Source organism: Argiope bruennichi, chromosome 4 (assembly GCF_947563725.1).
Source record: "Argiope bruennichi chromosome 4, qqArgBrue1.1, whole genome shotgun sequence".
In the NCBI taxonomy this organism is placed as follows: domain Eukaryota; kingdom Metazoa; phylum Arthropoda; class Arachnida; order Araneae; family Araneidae; genus Argiope; species Argiope bruennichi.
Window position 1 is genome coordinate 111478111 of NC_079154.1, and position 19950 is coordinate 111498060.

The 19950-nt window shown below is 31.7% G+C and overlaps 2 protein-coding genes across 2 annotated transcripts in view; one reads left to right on the forward strand and one right to left on the reverse strand.

Moving 5' to 3' along the window:
• Window positions 1-19950, reverse strand: part of LOC129967146 (uncharacterized) — a 93780-nt gene that overhangs the window by 59650 nt on the left and 14180 nt on the right. The gene's annotated exons all lie outside the window — the stretch shown is intronic.
• LOC129967145 (ras-like protein family member 10B) overlaps window positions 1-19950 on the forward strand; it is a 41456-nt gene that overhangs the window by 15600 nt on the left and 5906 nt on the right. The window lies entirely within an intron of this gene.

A 19950-nucleotide genomic window follows, 5' to 3' on the forward strand; every position in this document is an offset into this window, starting at 1 on the left:
TTGTTTTAATATCTTTTTATAAATGATATTGCTTTCATTTACGTAATTTATTTATTTATTTTTTAGTATTTGTGCACCTTTAGGCTTACAGAAAATATTATTTAGCCCTACAGTGCATCGTGCAGACATTTGGCTACACGTTTTATTTCCATTTATGAACAGGCCGCAGTGGCCTGGTGGTAAGGTCTCGGCTTCTAAGCCGTAAGGTTTCAGGTTCGAGACCGATTCCACCGAAGAATCGTCGTGTAAGGGGGTCTGTTGCACGTTAAATCCGTCATGCTAAACGTTCTTTCGCTGGCGTGGTGTAGTGTGGAGAGGGGGGTGCCAGCTCAGGTGTCGTCCTCGTCATCTGACCGCTGTTCAAAATTACGAGGTCCATCCCAAAATAGCCCTAGTGTTGCTTTACAACGGGACGTTAATATAACTAAACTAAACTGTATTCCATTTACAAACGTCACTTGACTGTTACAAAGGGTAGCAGTGAATGTTTGGAAATCCTTTTTTCAAATGATTCTTGATAAAGTTTTGTAGAAAAGATCGATATATGTCAATATCAGCACTAGAATTAGATTTAAGCTGGTACTTGAAAAAATAACAAGATGGCCGTTGTATGAACAGTTCCACCATTATACTATCAAATTTGTTTTGCATTGTCAAAAAAAATGTATTGGTAAAAGGGGACTTTTATTTTTATCGTAGAATTGTTATAATAAGTTGTGTCACTAAGGTATTGTTTAATTCATTAAGTAACCGTTTGGCATATTTTAATTTTTTTTTTAAATTTCACTAAAAATATAATTAAAATTCTTTAAAAAAATTATTTTCAGAAATTATATTAGTCTATTCAAAACATTTATATACTTTTTTCAGTAAAAAAAAAAAAAAAATGTCATGCATTTTAGGGTTAAGATGGCACTCGGTATTCAGAAATATAGTAATAACAAAGTGAACATGAGGATGCAGATATAAATTTTGTTCAAATCTCAGGTTAGTTTCAAGAAACTTGACCAATTTTATTCAACAAAAAATTATTACAATTCAAATTTTATAATTCAACGAATTTGCATTTTTTAAATAAATTTATTTACCTAGGATTTAGACTGATAATTCTTTTTAATCGCCTTGCATGTGGCAATTTAACCCAGCTACTCTAGACAGCTACTGTCAACATAATGAGAGATCCACCTCTAGATATTTTCTGTAAATTGTGGCGCGCATAATATAGAAATAATCAAAATAATGTAATCGCTCTGAGACCGTTAGAGCTACAGCTAACAATTGTGGCATGTAGATACTTCTTAAGTTACAGCAGTTCACAGAGAAATCTGAATTTTATAGGTTTTATGTTAAAGAATAATGAAATTCTTTCCTCATTTACTTCGGGGCTCGAATCGTTCAATCAAAACCCAATTTCTGCATCTCTTTACTTTTTGTTTTGTCATATATGAAGCATACAAAAGAAATGTATTGTAATCTGAAAGAAATCGAGCTCTAGTGTTTTATGAATATCTCTGTTTTAGGCCTATCTCAGCCTTAAAAATACGTTTTTGGTATTATGTCTGTCAATATGTCTGTCTGTGAATACAATAATTCAAAAATGCCTTGAGACAGACGAATGAAATTTGGGCATAATATTAGAAGGTTTCTATCAAATTTTGAACGAAATCCATTTAGAGGAATCTGTTTTCACATGTTTAAGTATTTTTGTCCCTTCCATTTAGTCATTACTTCAACAAAAATTGAACACAGTCGTGTAGGATTTGACACCGATGGGATTCTCTCAGGAGATCCCTGGATGGTTTGTCGTCTCTTTAATCCAACTGGTTAGATAACTTAGTGTTATAGGCACCGGGGTCACAGGATGGCATTATGTTATGTCTCTCTGGCTGTCCGAATATAAGTGAACACTATAACTACAAACTGTAAAGAGCAAGATAGATGAAATTTGGTATATAAATTTCGTATAAAAAATTCTAACACATATAAAATTTTTAACCATATTCGACATGTGATTAATCATCCTTCTGAGTAGACTTTCGTTTGCATATAAATATATTAATTTAAAAACGCAAATGTATGAAATTTGGAACCATAATTGGATTTTGGTTTTAATCAGCGAAAAAAGCGCTGAAAAACATATTCGATTTTCTGTTCTTTGTGTACCGCATATCTACGATTAATCGCCAAAAAATCACAAAAGACCATACGATCGATTCAGTAAAAACACGCTAGACTCACTCCATAGATCGCTATTTCGAAACTATTGTTCGTTATGCCATGCAATTTATATACAAGTACATCTTTTTTTTCATTGTCATCCGGAACACACAACTTTCATATATGGTAATAAAAATCTGAGCCTTTATGTTACTCACAGTCTTGCCTGAAATCCAGAATTTAAAGCAAGAAGGAGACGATAACACTTTAATTAGAGAATAAGAGAGAAAGTTTTGAAAAGAATATTCCCACCGGTTTCTTGAATTATACATTTAATATATATATATATATATATATATATATATATATATATATAAGTATATTATAAATGAAGCAATGTCTTTCGATAGTTTATTAACACCTAATTTACGATGAAATTAAATATATTTCTTAAGTCACGCTATATGATTAAGAGTGAAAATTTTAAAAAATGACACGAAGAAATATAAATCAATTCTTAATATAATTCAATCAACATTTTGACGGTACAAAGTCTTGGGCTAAGGTTTTGATTCGTCCTTTTTCCTTCTTCATTTTTTCTAAAAAAAAGTATGCAAAGGAATAAAAAATTAAATTTAAGTACATTGTCTTGAAACAGTTTTTGAAACATTAGTTAGGAAAAGGAGAATTTAGTGGCATCTGACGCCGATGGTGACTTACACATCACAGAATACAATATTCATTTGCTAGAACGTCGCTGATTCGGAACCGATAGGACAATATTAAGTATTCGATAAGTGCAAAAAAATTGGATCTGAAATGAGAATTGCAAGAGAAGACATTCATTTTCAGACTGGAAAAACAAAAAAAGATTTATTTTTAATTTTTAATTCGAACAAACGACACTAACTAATAATGATAGTTCGAAATAAATAACTTTTTTACCGTTTTTATTAAAATCTGCGAATTAAATAAAATAGATTCGAATTATATCCATTATTTCATGTAACATGAAATTCAAGGGGCCAGTGAAAAAAATTCTAATTATAATCGACTTTCAATTAAAAATGCTCGAATTAACCAAATTTCCTTTAATGAATTTAAAATATGAGTATACTGTCTTGCTCAGTTACTCGTTTTTGAATAGATTTCTGATTGCAAAATAGTTTTGAGATTTTGTTTAATGAAAAACTGATTTTTACTTTTAACTTATTGTAAATTATTGCATTCGTTTCGAAACATGAGTCTATCGTGTTCACAGACAAACCTTCACGTGAACAATAATCTAACCTTCCCGCGACAAAAGACCAATCAGCTATTCAAGACTTGCAATTTTTTTTTAATTCCCAAATAACTACCAAAGCTAGAAAAATGTGCATGAAAAATTTCGCTATTAAAAACTTTAACGCAATTTTTGCTAAATAAAGCAAATGTGATGGATTTCGAATCCTGTCGACTGAATAATATGTAACATTATTTTGGTTGACGCAGAATGCAGGTTGAAGACATAGACGAAACGTTGTATTTTTAATTTCGTTTTATTCTCTCTTTAATATCCATCTCGGGAAGGCAATTTATTTACAAGCAAGCGCAGTGCGACACAAAAGTAGAAGTAAGAAAAAATTGAAGAAGGGCCGAAACAAATGATCACTAGTCTTAAATAACATGGGATTTCTGGCCACGCGTCAATTCAATACACGTGGTGACCTTTGACACTTTTTCAAGGGCACCAAAGGTATTACTTTCATTTAATACATAGTACTGATGGCGCATTAGTTTTACAGAGGAATTAATTAAACCGAAAGTGGAAATGGATCACGAAATAAGAGAATATTTTTAGAATGAAGTTACTATGTGCTAAATTAAGATAAAATCTTGGAAATTAATTAAATTGAAATTAGAATTAAAATATCATTACACACACACACACACATATATATATATATGCATGCCCCAACATATAGTAGTGGTTAGTTAAACAGTTGCATAATTGTTAAATATATGTTTCCTTGAAAAACAGGGCAAAACAAACAAACAAACAAAAGCGAAAAATCTTTAAAAAATTTCAGAGTCAAGAAGATTATTTAAACATTCATTGTAATTCAGATTTAATTAGTCATAAAGTTTAAAATACTTTCTAATTTAAGTGCTTCAAAACCATCATAATTTATTATTTTTTTTATTTTTTTTTATTTTTATTTACTTATTTTTTGCACGCATGAATTATCTAATAATTTGGAATCTTCCAAAGCTTCAGTAAGATAACATATAATGCTCAATGAAATGGCGTGCAGAAAAACATTTCTAAAAATCTGAAAAAGGCCGAATAATGTTTTTCGTTTATTTATGCTCCTGGCAACGGATGAGAAAAAAAAAAGTTTTTAGGAAACGAGAAAACGAAAATCGTTGGAAATGTGTTAAAAAAAAAAAAAAAGAGTGGAAAAATGAAAAATGGCGTTTTTTCACAACAGTTATATTTTTTTTAACAAATGGATCGTTTGAGTTTTTCGTAAAAAGAAAAAATAACGCAGAACATGTTCAGCTTGTAATTTATAACAGTTTTTATGGTACAATTTTTTCTAGGCTTTGAAAATAGCGGAAATAAGAAATTCCGAACGCTAGATTGAACTAGTAAATTATACAAGCTTTATGGAGCTGTTGTTTATTTTCAACAAATGATTCGTTTCTTTTAAAAGAAAAAAGAACATTGAACATAGAATTGTAAAGATTTTATGGTGCAGGTGTTTATTTTCAGCAAACATTTCATTCCATTAAAAATAATGAAAACTCCAAAAATGAGATCGTGGTCATAATCTACAGGGTGTTTTTTTTTTAAACTGACGGTACTCAGAGAGCTCTGTAACTTGAACTATCAGCCGAAAAACCAACTAATTGCGTACGGGGACTATTGACGACATGGGATAAAGGAATCCGTGAAAAAAGTTTTAAAACTTGCCGATAGAGGAAAATATAGCACTTTACACTTTAAGACAGCTAAAATTTTGCATAAAACTCGGGGGAAAATTGCAAAATCCCGATTGCATAGTCGACACCAGCGCCAGTATTTTGAGTTATAAAAAAGAAGCGAGACATTGAAATTCATTTCAAGTATCAGTTGATTTGTAAAATGCAACTCACTGTAGCTCAGCGTGCATTACTTGTGAAGCCCTTTTATTTTAATCAATCCAATGCAACGGCCGCTCTTCGCGAATTTAGAAGTCCAAACAATTTACGTAAAGGACCTGTATCAATTAATGCAGTGAAAGCAATGATTAAAAAATTTGAGAAAACAGGTTATTTCGCAACTTAGTCTGGTAAAGGACGGAAACCGGTATCGGAGGATATGATCATAGATGTTGAGACTGCAATCTTTGAAAAAAATCAGACAAACTCTGCTGGTAATAGCAGCACACGTGGAGTTGCCCAAGAAATGGATGTTAGTGCTTCAACAATATGGAAAGTTTTAAGAAAAATTCTTCAATTTTATCCATATAAAATTAGCCTTTTGCATGCATTAAAACCTACAGATTAGGATCTTCGATTAACCTTTGCTTTGACATTTCTTGTCAGGATGGAGGTCGACGAGGCTTGGCCTTGGACAATTCTCTGGAGTGATGAGGCCCATTTTTATTTGAATGGGACTATTAATACTCAAAATTCTAGAATGTGCGCATCTGAACAACCCCATGCATTTCAAGAAATTTCACTCCATTCTCAAAAATTAACTGTTTGGTGTGGTTTTACAGCAGAGTTTATCATCGTATCATACTTTTTTGAGACTATTACCCAAGCAGAACCGCAGACATGTTCTGTAAACGCCCAAAAATATCATGATATAATGAGTAGTTTCAGCAAACAATGCTTAGATAAAATTGCCTTTATGCAGGATGGAGCACTACCACATATTAGTACATCCGTTGAGCAACTGCTGTGTTATCACTTTACAGAATAAAAAGTCATTAATCGCGGTTTCCGTGTTACATGGCCACCGCGCTCCCCGGATCTAACACCATTTGACTTTTTTTCTGTGGGGTTATTTAAAACAGAAGGTTTTTTTGGTGGAGTCCCGAACTTATCAGTTTAAAGGAAAGCGTAACACGGACTGTTATGAACATGCCTCCTGAAATGTTGGATTCAACTGCAGAGAGTACGGTGTACAGAATGCAATGCTTAGTTCAAGAAAATGGAGGTCATATTGAAAATAGCCGATGTCTTCACCGGGAAAGCGATTCTACTGAATAAAACAAACGAACAAAGAATAAAAAGGAAGTCGAATAGAATTTCCTCTTTTTTTTTTAATTCGTAACCATTTACAGAAGTTATTTTTTTCGAATAAAGCACATTTTTGGAAAATTTAATTCTTTGTTATTCATTTATCTGTTTACTGTAGCTTTTAAAAATTTTATCGTGCAGTTAAACTTAAAATTTAGATCAAAAGCGCCACATTCGCCATATAGGCAACTTTTCGAACTATCATTTTTTTTTTTTTTTTTTTTTTTTTTTTTGCGGATTTTTTTCCCCATGTTATCAATAATCCCCTTACAAAATTTGGTGGCTTTGCGGCTGATAGTTTGATCTACAGAGGTCTCTAAGTACGGTCAGTTAAAAAAAACAAACACCCTGTATATAAGTTTATGGTGGAATTCTTTATTTTCAACACACAGCCGTCTTGAGGGGTGGAAATCTCTGACCAATACCAATGAAAGATAAGAAGAAACGAAACCAGATACAAGGAGAAAAAGTAGAGTAATTGCTGGAGAAAGGAATGTTGGAGTGAATGAGAAGCTTGCCACCGGTATTAAAGTGGAAATCAGAAAGCGATTAGAGTGGGACTCAATCGATATCTTGTAACCAATGATACTTGTTACTAAGAAGGAAGATTTTGGCTCAGATTATCTACTTTTTATCCTTCTTTTGTCTACTTTTTTTCCACTGACAAATTTCTTTCTTCGAAGCAGATCTTTATCAAATCGGCGTGGTCATTTCTCAAGCAGAAACAAAGGTTTCAAAAGGGTCATTATTAATTGTATACTTTTTAATGGTCTCTTCCTATCCAAAATTTAAATAAAAAGGGTTCGGATAGAATGTATCCAAGATAAATAAAAAAGTTACGTTGAATAAAGTTAGTAGCACATAAAAGAAGGTTTTAGTTTTCATACAATAATTTATTCCTCTAATAAAATACATCTGACATAAAAATATAGTTACCATTTAGGGGAGGGTGATTAGTTAAATATAAATAAATGGTAAATCAACCAACTGATTCTTCGACCCACACAAAGGCACACGGATTTAAACCATATGGCTGAATGACCGGACGGCCGCAGCAGCAAAACTGGTGGGAATTGTGTTCGAGTCCAAAGGGCCATCACCGGCCACTGTACAACTCTCCCCGAAGGAAGTACGTTCCGTCATGGATGGGAGGAGTCATATCCCCCACCTATTTGTGTACCGGAAGTATCTCATCCTCATTTCGAGGTGCCGCCCCGGAGGGATTAAATAAATGGTAAATCTACATTTCAGATGTGTAGATTTTTTCTAACCATAATAATTAACGCGCGAACAAGGAAAAGACAATGAATACATTTATTAAATGCAATGATTAGGATAAAAATATTTTTTTTAAAAATTTCCAGTTGTGCATGGTGTTTAGAATTAAAATTCCCCTATTCAGTACGGATTAAAGGTTACACTAAATAGCGTCTTTCATAAGTATGCTAATGAAAATTTTCCGTAACTTTGCTATAATACAGTTCATTCACAAATGTGAAAAAAAAAAAAGAAACTTTATGTAAACTCGTAAGTATGTGAAACTTTGTTTTGTTATATGCACCTACCTCTAGAGACTTTTTAACATAATGATCTGTTCAATATAGACAAATGTTTTTCAAAGTGATAGTATAGCTGTGATAAAACGTGCAAGCATTTGTGTAGAACTCACTGTGGATATATGGCGATAGTGTTACGAATTTGTAGTATTGCTTTCCGGCAAACATAGCATCATCGCTGAGAAGCAAGATTCATCGATATACTTAATGGGTATCAGGGCAATGATTCCTATCATTGGCAACAGATTTGTCTACAAAAGGTTTTGGAAAATACAAGAATTTTGGCCCTATCTTCGTTGATAGTCACGATCAAAAAATTCTTCAAGAAAATTCATTGCAGTCTTGGAAAATCTATATAAACGTTCGAGATTAAAGCTAGTAAGTCAAGGGAATTCTCCCATCAGAATGTTATTGCTTTGCGAGCGGGAGCGACGAACGCTATCGTACTGTTGCTGTTATTTATTTAATAATTTTACAGTATGCGTGTGTGTTGCTGATTTCTGCAGGTGCTTTCTTTGTGTATTCACTGTACACCCATTAGATGAATTTTTGTAATTGTATGAAAGTTTGAAACTCTTACTTTCTCTTCTGCATCTATGGAAATGAATTTTTTTCTATTCGAGTATAAATAGAAAACGATCTTGTTCCTTTTGATTTGACAACCATTTTTCAGAGTTCTTTTTATTTCTATCAAGATTTATTCGAATTTCGTTTATCCCCGCTTGAATTGAAGTTTCTGCAAAAATTACTCAATTTTCATTGAGAAATTGTTGCAGAATCAGAATAAATATGGTGTAAAAACCTTATACAATATTTATCCATTCAGCTCGAAGCGCATTTTTTATCGTGTTTACAGACAGAATAACAGAATTCGAAACAGATAGACATAATTCCAAAAATGATTTTTTTTCTGGACTCAAGGAAGTATAAAATGTAGAAATTCGTTCAAATCTAGAGTTGGATTTTTTTTTTATTGCAGTACTTTTCCATATATTTTGTATGCAAGAAAGCAGAAATTTTCAGATGATTTCGATTCGGCAACTTTATTCAATTGGAAGAAAAAGGGTTGATTTGAGAAGAGTTGTCCATTTCTATTTCAGGTATAAACTCAGCGATTTTTGATGGAATAAGATAAAATCTGATTTAGATACAGCAAGTACTATTACAAATTGATGCACTTACACAGCAGCGACGGTTAAAGCCAGACAGTATCATATACGATTCCGAATCACTAGCAGGAAATTTATTTGCAAAGTGTAGTGATTATTTTAAAAATAGTGTTACGAACCTGCGATGCTGCTTAACAGCATAGTTGGTTCCATAGGAGGTCCTGGAGCTTGGCGACCATTTGGCGACTTGGCGACTTTGGGGCCAAAATAGATTATACCCGAAACATCGAGAATTTTCCCGATCCGTCCAGTAAGAACCGAGTTACGCCTCGAACGTTCCTGATTGGTTGAGAGGCTTCTAGCCCCGCCTCCCGAGACCTATAAAAGGAGCTGCAGCTGCAGGGGAGTCAACGGTGAATTGAGTCGTGGACCATTGGAGTCGAAGAGTAGTTGGAACCGACGATAAAGAACTGGCTTTCCAGAGATAAGCGGAGCAGTGACGGAGTGAAGCTAGTGCTGAACTAAGCTGTGTGCTACTGTCTGTAGTAGAGTCTGTTGTATGCTGCACGTCTCGGCTGAAGATAATCGTCTTCTGTGCTGTATATAGTTGTTGTCTTTGTGCTGTCCTGTGTGTCTTCGTGTAAATAAACGTCGTTGTTTTATTTTCTACTGCCGCCTGGTGATTGAGCGTTCTTCACACCATATAACCCCCACTATCCAAACGAACCCCGGAAAATTTCGTAACAATAGAGATGCAATACACAGAAATGAAAACAATTTATTTATATTTATACACGAGAAGAAAGTGTACTTTGAAATTTATAGCAAGTATGAAAATCCACGAAGTTTGAAGTTATATAATGAAATTAAATTATTTCATAAATCATCACAGCATATCCTGAAAAAATATTTTCTATTAAGCTTAGAAAAGCAGTCATTTCTCAAAACGTGCATTTAGGATTAGTTCTCTTAGCATAACCACCTTCTCTGAAAACTTAGTCTATAATCTTAGTCTAACTATAGTCTTCTCCTTCGAAAGATAAAAATACTGTGGTAAATCTTTTTTTCAAATAAATATGTTGCATATTGTAACTGCTTTTAAAGGTTTGTGACCCTTTGTCAATTGGTTCAATTTTGTCGAGTAGCAACCATATTTAGTCATGATATTTTTCAAACGGTTCAAAAAATGACAGGAAAATCTGTAAAACTGTCCAGTCAGTTTTTGCATAGAATTGAGGAAGTTGAAGTTGAGAAAATTGAGTCGAATAAAGTCTCAAGTCTGAAAAGAAGTAATGATTAAGGTATCCGAACACGTTGAAAAGATCGATTTTCACGAATGTCATTTTCTTAAAATGACATTTTAAGAAAATTCTTTTATTGGATAGACCACTCTTTGAGCTATCCAAAACAGGTTTACTACGTTAATTAGAAGTCAAAATATTAATATTTCCGTAATAATCGGTAAACCGGAAGTTGACATTTAAATAACCGGAATTACCGGTTTAATGGGCCAAAAACATGTTAAAAATTCGTATAAACATCAATTTAGTTTTAAATACGGAACATTTTTTGCACTGCAAAATGAAAAATACCAATGAGAATTTTAATATCGTTTTGTGGAAATTTGTACCTAAAGATGCCTTTATTGAGCTCCGAACCCACAGATAAGGGGCATTTATGTCTGTAATACATTTTACTGAAGGTTTTATAGGATTACTGAATGTTCTTAAGGTTATTGAAGTCTATAATGGTGCAAATGCAGTTAGAACATTTGCTGAGCTCGACAAAAACAGAACATAACGAATCTAGGCGGCATTCACTGCCAAACACAAAATTGCTAGAAAAAAATGATTAAAAAATGGAAATTATTAAATGCTGAGGTATAACCTATAAATGTGGCGAATTTTAAGTATGTACACACATAATTTATTATTAAAACATGTTAGTGTATACTTTAAATACATTTTTCTCAAAATTGATTTTTTTCTTATTTTTTGCTCACTTTAAATCAAAAAACTCAAAATATAATTATCATATTATTATGAAATTTGGTGAACTTTGTCTTTAGTCTATTTTCTAAGAGAATGAACTAAAAGAATTTAGATAGAGTGAATATCACATCCTATTGTTTGAATAATAACATTGTAGAGTCACAGCCTATTGTTTGAATAATAACGTTGTAGAGTTACAGCTTATTGTTTGGATAATAACATTGTAGAGTCACAACCTATTGTTTGAATAATAACGTTGTAGAGTTACAGCTTATTGTTTGAATAATAACACTGTAGAGTCACAGCCTACTGTTTGAACAATAACGTTGTAGAGTTACAGCTTATTGTTTGAATAATAACGTCATAAATTTACTAAGGATTTCATGATAAATCTTCGACTGGTTGTAAAATTTTTATTTATTATTATAACCATACGATTGTAGTTCATTCCCTAGAGAAAGCTATGTAGTTTATTTTGGTTTAAGTTTTGTTCGGACGAGAGCAATAGTTTTTGGTGTAGCCAATTTGAAGTTTTTAAAGAAGTTGCTTAAATTTATGCTATAAAATGCCAATTTCCCAAAAGTTTTAATGTTTATTTGAAATATTGACATCCTATTACTAATTTTGAATAGTCTTAAACTCAGAAATAAGTTAAAGCATGTCAACACCATGTTTTTCTAAAAAAGTGCTCCGAACGTGTTCGGATACCTTAAGGCAGAAGTAAATTTTATTTCATCCGAAAAAATAAAACGGATGCATTCGAATTTTTTTTAATAAAACTTATTGCTCTTAAAAAAAGACATTTAAGTGGAAACTTTTTTATTTCCTATCATTTATTAGGAGAAAGAGTTAAGAAATTCATTGTTAGAAGTTAACGAATGGACAATCAATCAAAATATGACCAAGACTTTTGGAACAGATGGTTGGTTGCCCTTTTCTCAAAAAAAAGGAAAAAGAAAAAAAAGATTCTGATTGAAGGTGCCAATTGAGTACCAGTCAATGACACTTTGTGGAAAAGTCCTAATAAATAGAATTCTCTGTCGACATTTTTTTATCTATATATCTCCAGCTCATATAAAACTGCAGGAGAAAGTGGCAGAAAGAACTTTTTTTTCCTTATATTTCCGGATAAAAATTATTTATTTTCAGATTTCGGTTTCTCGACAAAGAATTATTTTTCAAAGTCAGTTCGATTTATTAAAAATAACTACTAAACTGCTAAAAACAGTCATTTTCCCATTCGCGCTCGCCACAGGGCGAAATTCTCACGTTCTTACGCAATCATAACCGAGTATTTTCTTGCCTTCGACGCCGCATACACAACTTGAATAGAAAACGTGACAAAGCTCGTTTACAATTTTGCGCTTGGTTTCACATTGTAAATCACCGCAACAGACCATTGAATCTTCAAGGAATCGGTTCCGAGCAAAGCGATGGACTAAGTTTATGATTAGTGAACCATTTCTACATTTCCCTCGCTACTTTCCTCCCGATTCTACTCGCCGTTCATGCGAAAGAGGAAATAAGCTATTAAAAATATACGAGGGCCATTTTTCGAGCATCGATGGACCATAAAAAAAGTCTACATAATCATCTCGAAAATTCAGGCATTCGTCATATAGTTGGATCAGGTTTTCTATCTGCTATTTGAATAACGTTACTAACAGTGATGTGAGATTAGCATTAACTCTCCTTTGAACCTCTTCTTTGATATGGATGTCCTTTGAGTTCTTTTTTTTAAGAAAAAAATATAATGTCTAAACATCCACACTCTAAAGTCGCTGTATTGGCATGCTCCTCAGCCAACTCATTGTTTAGGTTTTTAGTAATTCTCTATTTCTTTAGAACCGTGTGATCAATTCCTTGAGTGAGTTCTTCTACGATTCTTTCCCTTTAATTGAGAACGTGGCTTAGAGACGAAGGAATTCCTCTCTTCCTTGAATTGAAGAACGGTTTGGAAGCCAAAACTTCTAGAATAATGAAACATTTAATGGAATATTAAGGCCCATCTCATATTACTGGCAACAAAGTTTTTTGGAAAGGAGTTGTTAACTCGGTGCACTGATATGACAAATGCTTGAGTTTTCATGGTAAGTAGGCCGTAAAGCAACCATGATTGTATGTACCTTTTTTAAGGAATTTATTTTCTTCTTGGTTCTTGTCTTTTTTCTTGATCTTGATCCACTGACACTCGAAAAAGAAAAACGGAAAAAGTGGCTCTCATAATTCTTAATAATAACTAAGTTTTAAGATCTGAAATCATCTCGGGGAAACAATTTAACTTGTTTTTTTTTCATTCCTATATAAGATTATTTGATTTCCCCTTATTGAGGGTAAGCAAGAATAGTAGTCTTATAGATAATAGTCTATAAAATATAATAGTCGTAAGCCTAAAGAAATCATTAAACCATCTGATAGATAGAGATGAAACAATCAGACAAATAAGGATGAGACTCTTATAAGAATTTATAAATAATTTACTTTTCGGGCATTTTTCTTACAAATTAGCAGATAGCACTTAATTTTTTTTATGTCGTGTAACTATTTTAAACCAAATTTCTGCGCAGTAGCTTCTGAGGGTAGAGACCCCTGAGCACCCGAGGGCAGAAGTCTGACTTCTAGCTCAAATGAAGGTAGCACACACACACTCGCTTGCACAACCCTTTTTTACAGGGGGGCTCATTCACGCACCTCACAGAGAGAACACAAGGAAGGGAACAACCATGCCCGAACCGGGACTGGAACACGAAACGCCTAGATCACGGGGAAGACGCACTACCCCTAGGCCAGGACGCCGTCCACTTAATTGGTTATTATTGCAGACAAAAACCTTACAAAAATACAGAAAATTTACAAAAACAATCCGTAAAGTATCATTTATCCATTTTCATAATCAAGAATCTTTCCATCTTTCCACTTTTTCATTTAAATAACATAGTGGATATTAAATTTTTCTTTCTCCAATAAATTTCATTGACAGTAAAGAAAAAAAAATGTGTATCCATTGGACAATTTCACTTTGATAAAATAAATCAAAGATTTCTTACAAATCTCCAACTGAAACAATAATTTGAATAAGGGAATAAGTATCAAAATAGTGGAACGCACATTACATGCTCACTGTTAGATTCGCTGTTAACTAATCAATCATTTAATTAATTTTCATAAAAATTAATCAAATTCTTATGAATGTTTGGTTAAGAAAAATAATAAATGAATGAAACATATAATGGGAAGTTTTTTTACTTTCTGGAATAGTAAGTACACATAGTGAAAGAGTCATCGTCAAAAATTTCAAATTTGAGATTTGACGAATCAACTCGTTTCAGATTTCCATGCATTCGAAAAACTCATTTTCGGAATTATGTCAATCTTTTAACCCTTTCTAAGGCCGTGGGAAGTATGCTTCCCACCAAATTTATCAATCTTTGTATGAATTTATGTAGGTTGGCATAAGTTCTGACAATTTTTTTTAGAAAGACAGAAATTTAGATGCTTCAGTTCTTTATCTCACACAAAATGATGTGTCTTGGTTTGTCACTTAATTATTAATTAACCAAATTAATTTATCTAATAAGCTAAATGAATCCCTTTTTTTATTCTAATATAAAATATTTTAACATAATATGACTAGAAAAAAATGGCCCTTTAAAGGGTTAACACAATAATTCAAAAACGTTTAACTAAATAAATGAAAATTGGCTTACGGACTCAATATCAATTTTTAGATTATTTTCCAATTTTGACTGAAATTTATTTAGAGGAAAGTTTGTCCGACTGTTCAAATATGAGTTAAATGATAATTACAAAATGAAGAGAGCTACTTAGATAAAATTAAGTGCATAGATTTAGTATCCAAATTGTAGATACCATCAAGTTTAGGACCCATTCCATCGAGAATTTCACCGTCTCTCTGTCTGCATTTTCACAAGCAAGTAAATACTGCATTTCCAAAACGCAATAACTTAAATACAGTAGGCAAAATGATTATTTGTACACCACTTTTTTTTTAAGTTTTAGAAACATATAAGCAGCTATTTTATTCATTGCGACGTGTGAGCGTGAGTTTGTTGTTTATTTCTAAGTAAACGAAAGAAATATTTTGAAATAATTGAAAATAAAATCTAAATCTTACAAACTTGGAAAATTTCTTGCAAAAAGTATATTTGTACACCTATATCTCCGGTAAGTATTGCTATCCTTTCATGTAATTTTTCACTTTATAGTTAATTTTTTGGATAGTTTGTATTTTTTAAACATTGAAGGTTATCTTTTTTAACAGTGAAGGTCACTCGCAGAGAAAAGTTGAGAAATGGCCACGAAATCAAAAGAAGTCTCTTTAGACATGAGAACTTATATTGTTAACCTTAATAAAAGTGGAAAATCTTATCTCGAAATTCAAAAGATGATTAAGTCACTCTTTACAACTATTGGTTACATCGTAAGAAAATATAAAAATACTGGACGCGTTGAAAATGAACGCAGGCCAGGCGGGCCGAGTAAATTAACTTCAAGTAATAAAAGAAGTATTGTTAAATCAGCTATTAGAAAACCACCAATTTCTGTTCAGAAAATTGCAGATGACCTTCTCGCATCTTCTAACATTACAGTAACCGCTCAAACAATAAGAAATGCGTTACATAGTGCTGGTTTAAAAGGCAGAACTCCAAGAAAAAAACCAATGATATCTGAAGTAAATAGAAAGAAGCGTCTAGAATTTGTTATGAAATACAAAGACAAACTGATGGACTTCTGGAAAAAGGTTATTTTTTCAAATGAGAGTAAGTTTGAAATTTTTTCACCCCCTAGTATTCGAAAAATCTGGCGAAAAAATAAAACAGCCCTTGATAGTAAATATGTACTTCAGACCCTGAAACATGGTGGTGGAAATGTGATGGTTTGGGGCTGTGTAGCTCATGGCGATGTTGGAAAATTACAATTTATTGACACAAAAATGACAGCTTTATGTTACACTGGTGTGTTGCGGCATAACTTATTAGACAGTGCTAGAAAATTGGGTATCGGTGACACTTTCTTATTCCAACAAGATAACGATCCAAAACACATTGCGATAGTTACTAAAACATGGTTGCTTTATAATGCGCCAAGACGCCTTGAAACTCCACCACAATCCCCGGATATCAATCCAATTGAAAATTTGTGGATGCTATTGGATGCTCAAGTTCGAAAAAAAAAATATTACAAGTAAAAATAGTTTGAAAGAAGCACTCATGGAAGCTTGGGAAGAAATAGATCAAGAAACCACCAAAAAGTTAATAGAATCAATGCCAAGACGTCTTGAAGCAACTGTAAAATCCAATGGAATGCATACAAAGTATTAAATTTCTATAAAATAATTAGAATTATGTTTAATATTTGTCACTAAGTAAGTGTACAAATACTCTTTTTGTATAGTTTTTATAAAGTTTTATTCATTAATCAATTAAAGTTTATGTGATTGTTTTTTTGTTGATATTTTATTCTTATTCTACCTCACTAGAATATATTTCTGCAATTTTAACTTAATTACCTTATTTTATTTTGCTATAAAATTCCAAAATCGAAGTGTATAAATAAACATTTTGTCAACTGTATATGAAATTCGGTATGTGAATTTTGTGACTGCAATTGCAATTCTGGGCACAATTTGATTTTAATCAGTAAGGAAAAAAAAGGCGCCAAAAATATACATTTGGTGTTTTGGTTCATGTATATAACCTACATCCTAACGATTAAATACCAGAAACCCGCCACAAATAGCACGCTAATAGATATTTCGTAATTATATTTCGCCACTGGTTTGTGGTTACACATTTATTAGGGAGTATATAAGAAAGCTAAGGGGCAATCGCTCCATTTGTGGGATTTTTTCGCTTTTACCAGAATAAAATTCTTTTGCCTTCGTTCCATTCTCTAAACCCCTGATTGATTCTGTAGTAAAGACTGCAGTACTAATTACTCTTTTTAATTTATTATATTTTTTGAGTTAACTCTTTTAGTTGTGTAGAGATAGAGAGATCGACAGAGGAACAATCAATTGACAGATTTAATCTAAAATTTGACAAAACTCTTTAAATCTAATGATAATTCTATATGCCGAATTTCAATCCTATAGTTCGTTGAAATTTTAAAGGATCCTGTTCACGAACTTAGGGATAGATAAGTATAGATATTACAATAGACAAATTCCGTCTAAAATTTGATGCAAATAAACCATTTTGGTATAAAGATTACAAACTATATTTCCTCTATTTATTATTTACCGTTTCTGAATTGTTGCATTCTAAAACAGACATGATTCCAAAAATGATTTATTTCATATTCAAGAAGGTCTAAAGCATGAAGATCCATCAAATTAACAAAATATAATTGCATGCTCTCCATATATTTCATATAAAATAAAATTAAAATTCGAAATGCCTATTAGATCTATGAACATCTCCGTTGCACTATACTTAATCAATCACTTTTTCAGTCCTTTCGAAATTCCATTTATTTCATGAAAATTTCACTTAAATTAAATTAACAATATATGTAATAAAATTATATTAGATTTCCGATTATGCATTTTATTAGAAACTAACTATTCTCTTCCTCAATACAATTTTTTTTTAATGATTTCTTCATTTATTAATTCCCTTTCGTGACACTGTTCATTAAATGAGTTTTTTAATCAAAAAGAGTAAGTGTTAATGGACATCTGTCGTGACATTTTTCCCAATTAATTTAAGCCCCTCCCCTCCCATTTTCTTTTCTCCTTTGCAAAACAGAAAGAACAGCTTCACCATAAAATTGTTGATATCTCTTTGGAAATCTTTTGACTTTTTCCACCACATAAAATTCGAAGGAGGCAGAAAATATTTTAGAAGTCATAATTCAAATCCAGGCGAAGAAGAAAAAATAAAATAATGCTGGAAGATATCCAAAGGAAACACGAAGTGTTGAATACAAAGTATTCATTGTTGTAGAAAGAGAAAAATAAATTGAGGGAGATGGCCGAAGAAGGCGATATATCCGCATGAAATAGAAGGAAATAGCCACAATGTGCAACACCATTTTGATGGACACCAAAAATATCATTTATAGGAACACATTTGCATAAAGGAAAATAGTGGATAGAATTCTAATTTTGAAACCTAAATATGAATTACCATTAAAGTATCGGTAATAACAAATTTACAGTTCTTGCAATGTGCGGACATTTGGCAAGAACGTGCAATAAAACCTTCAGATGTAATAAATTGTTTTGGGAAAAAAAGGGATATAAGTTTTTTTTAATTGTATCTTAAAATGTATATTTTCAATTTTATTAATTCGAGTATAGCTACTACCGTTTTTTTGTTTGAAACAGAAAAACAGATTAAAATAAAATATAAACCAACATAAAATGAGGAAATAAAATAACAAAATAAAAATAATAAAAATATAATACCATCAGTCAAACATCTAATTAAAACTATAAAAATATTACTTATAAGCATTTTTATTTTTAAAAATTGCACTATTAAAAAAATATTTGTAATCAGCGATCTAACAAACAGCTACGTGAGAAGAGATCATAAAGTCTAACAAAATAAGATTCAAATGATAGAAAATTTTGCAGCTTTATTTTAGTGATCTTTTTAAAATTTTCACATTAAAAACATGATTTTATTTTGAATAAATTTCTTGAATCCGGAAAAAACAGCATTTTTGTATCATATTTGTCTGTGAATTATGATAAATCAAAACGCAAAGAGATAAACCAAATTTTAGATCCATCTAAGAAAAAGTTTGTCTGTCTGTCTGAACCTTGTACATTTGAAAACGATAGCTAAAAATTCAAATAATAAGATGAATGCAAAAATAAAATTTTATCATTAGAATTGCTGATGTCTATCAGGTTTTGGATAATATTTGTTTAAATATTGTCAGTCTGATAAATTAAAAACGCACTAATTTAGAAATATTAAATTTAGGACGTTTTATGTTTAAATTTTAAGTAAATTTTCTTCAATTTTTTAAACTTAATTAGGCAAACGAAAGTACTTATTTCTAAATGCATTATATTCAATATCCAAAGTGCATATTCACTTTTCTGTATCGCGAAGCACAAAATGCAGCACAGTGCTCCACATTCTGCTCTGTATTGTATCACGTGACTCAGATTTTCTTCTTTGAGTCGTCCCAAAGATACAGTCTTTTATTAGAACTGAACGCGATATATAGTATTACTTTTATTAGAACTGTATGCGATATACAGTATTACTATAGACGCGATATACAGTATTACTTTTATTAGAACTGAATGCGATATATAGCAATTCTGTAAACTGAAGTTAATGGGAAAATACTCTTGTTTATTTACAATTTATATTTTTTTGATAAAATTCATTGAACTGAAAAAGAGAAAGTCAATAGACTTTTTAAAAATAATAAATTCCAGCTTTCACGAAAGATAATATTTTCTAGCGTTACTTCAAATTTTTGCTTGTTAAATTACAAACCTTACTCTGGCAAACTTCAAAAAAAAAAAAAAAAAGAATTACCTGTAAAATTTATCTCCTAATGTTTTTATAATTACTTTTCGATTAACGCTTCTCGTCGCGGGATTTCTAAAAGCTTTAATGTTTCGAAAACCATTCATTTAATGATGCGTATATACTTAAAGCAATTATCGAAATAAAAAGCAAATTTTTGAACCAATTTGTGTCATAAATTGATGGTTGCAAATATTTTCTTGGGGGAATTATAAGCATTAAATTATACATAAGAGATTTAAGTGAAAACAACTAATATTCCCGGCAAACCAGTTGGTTGCTAAAGACAGTTAGTTAGAAATATTAAGAATGGACCAATTAGAGCGGAGTAACAAATCATACGATA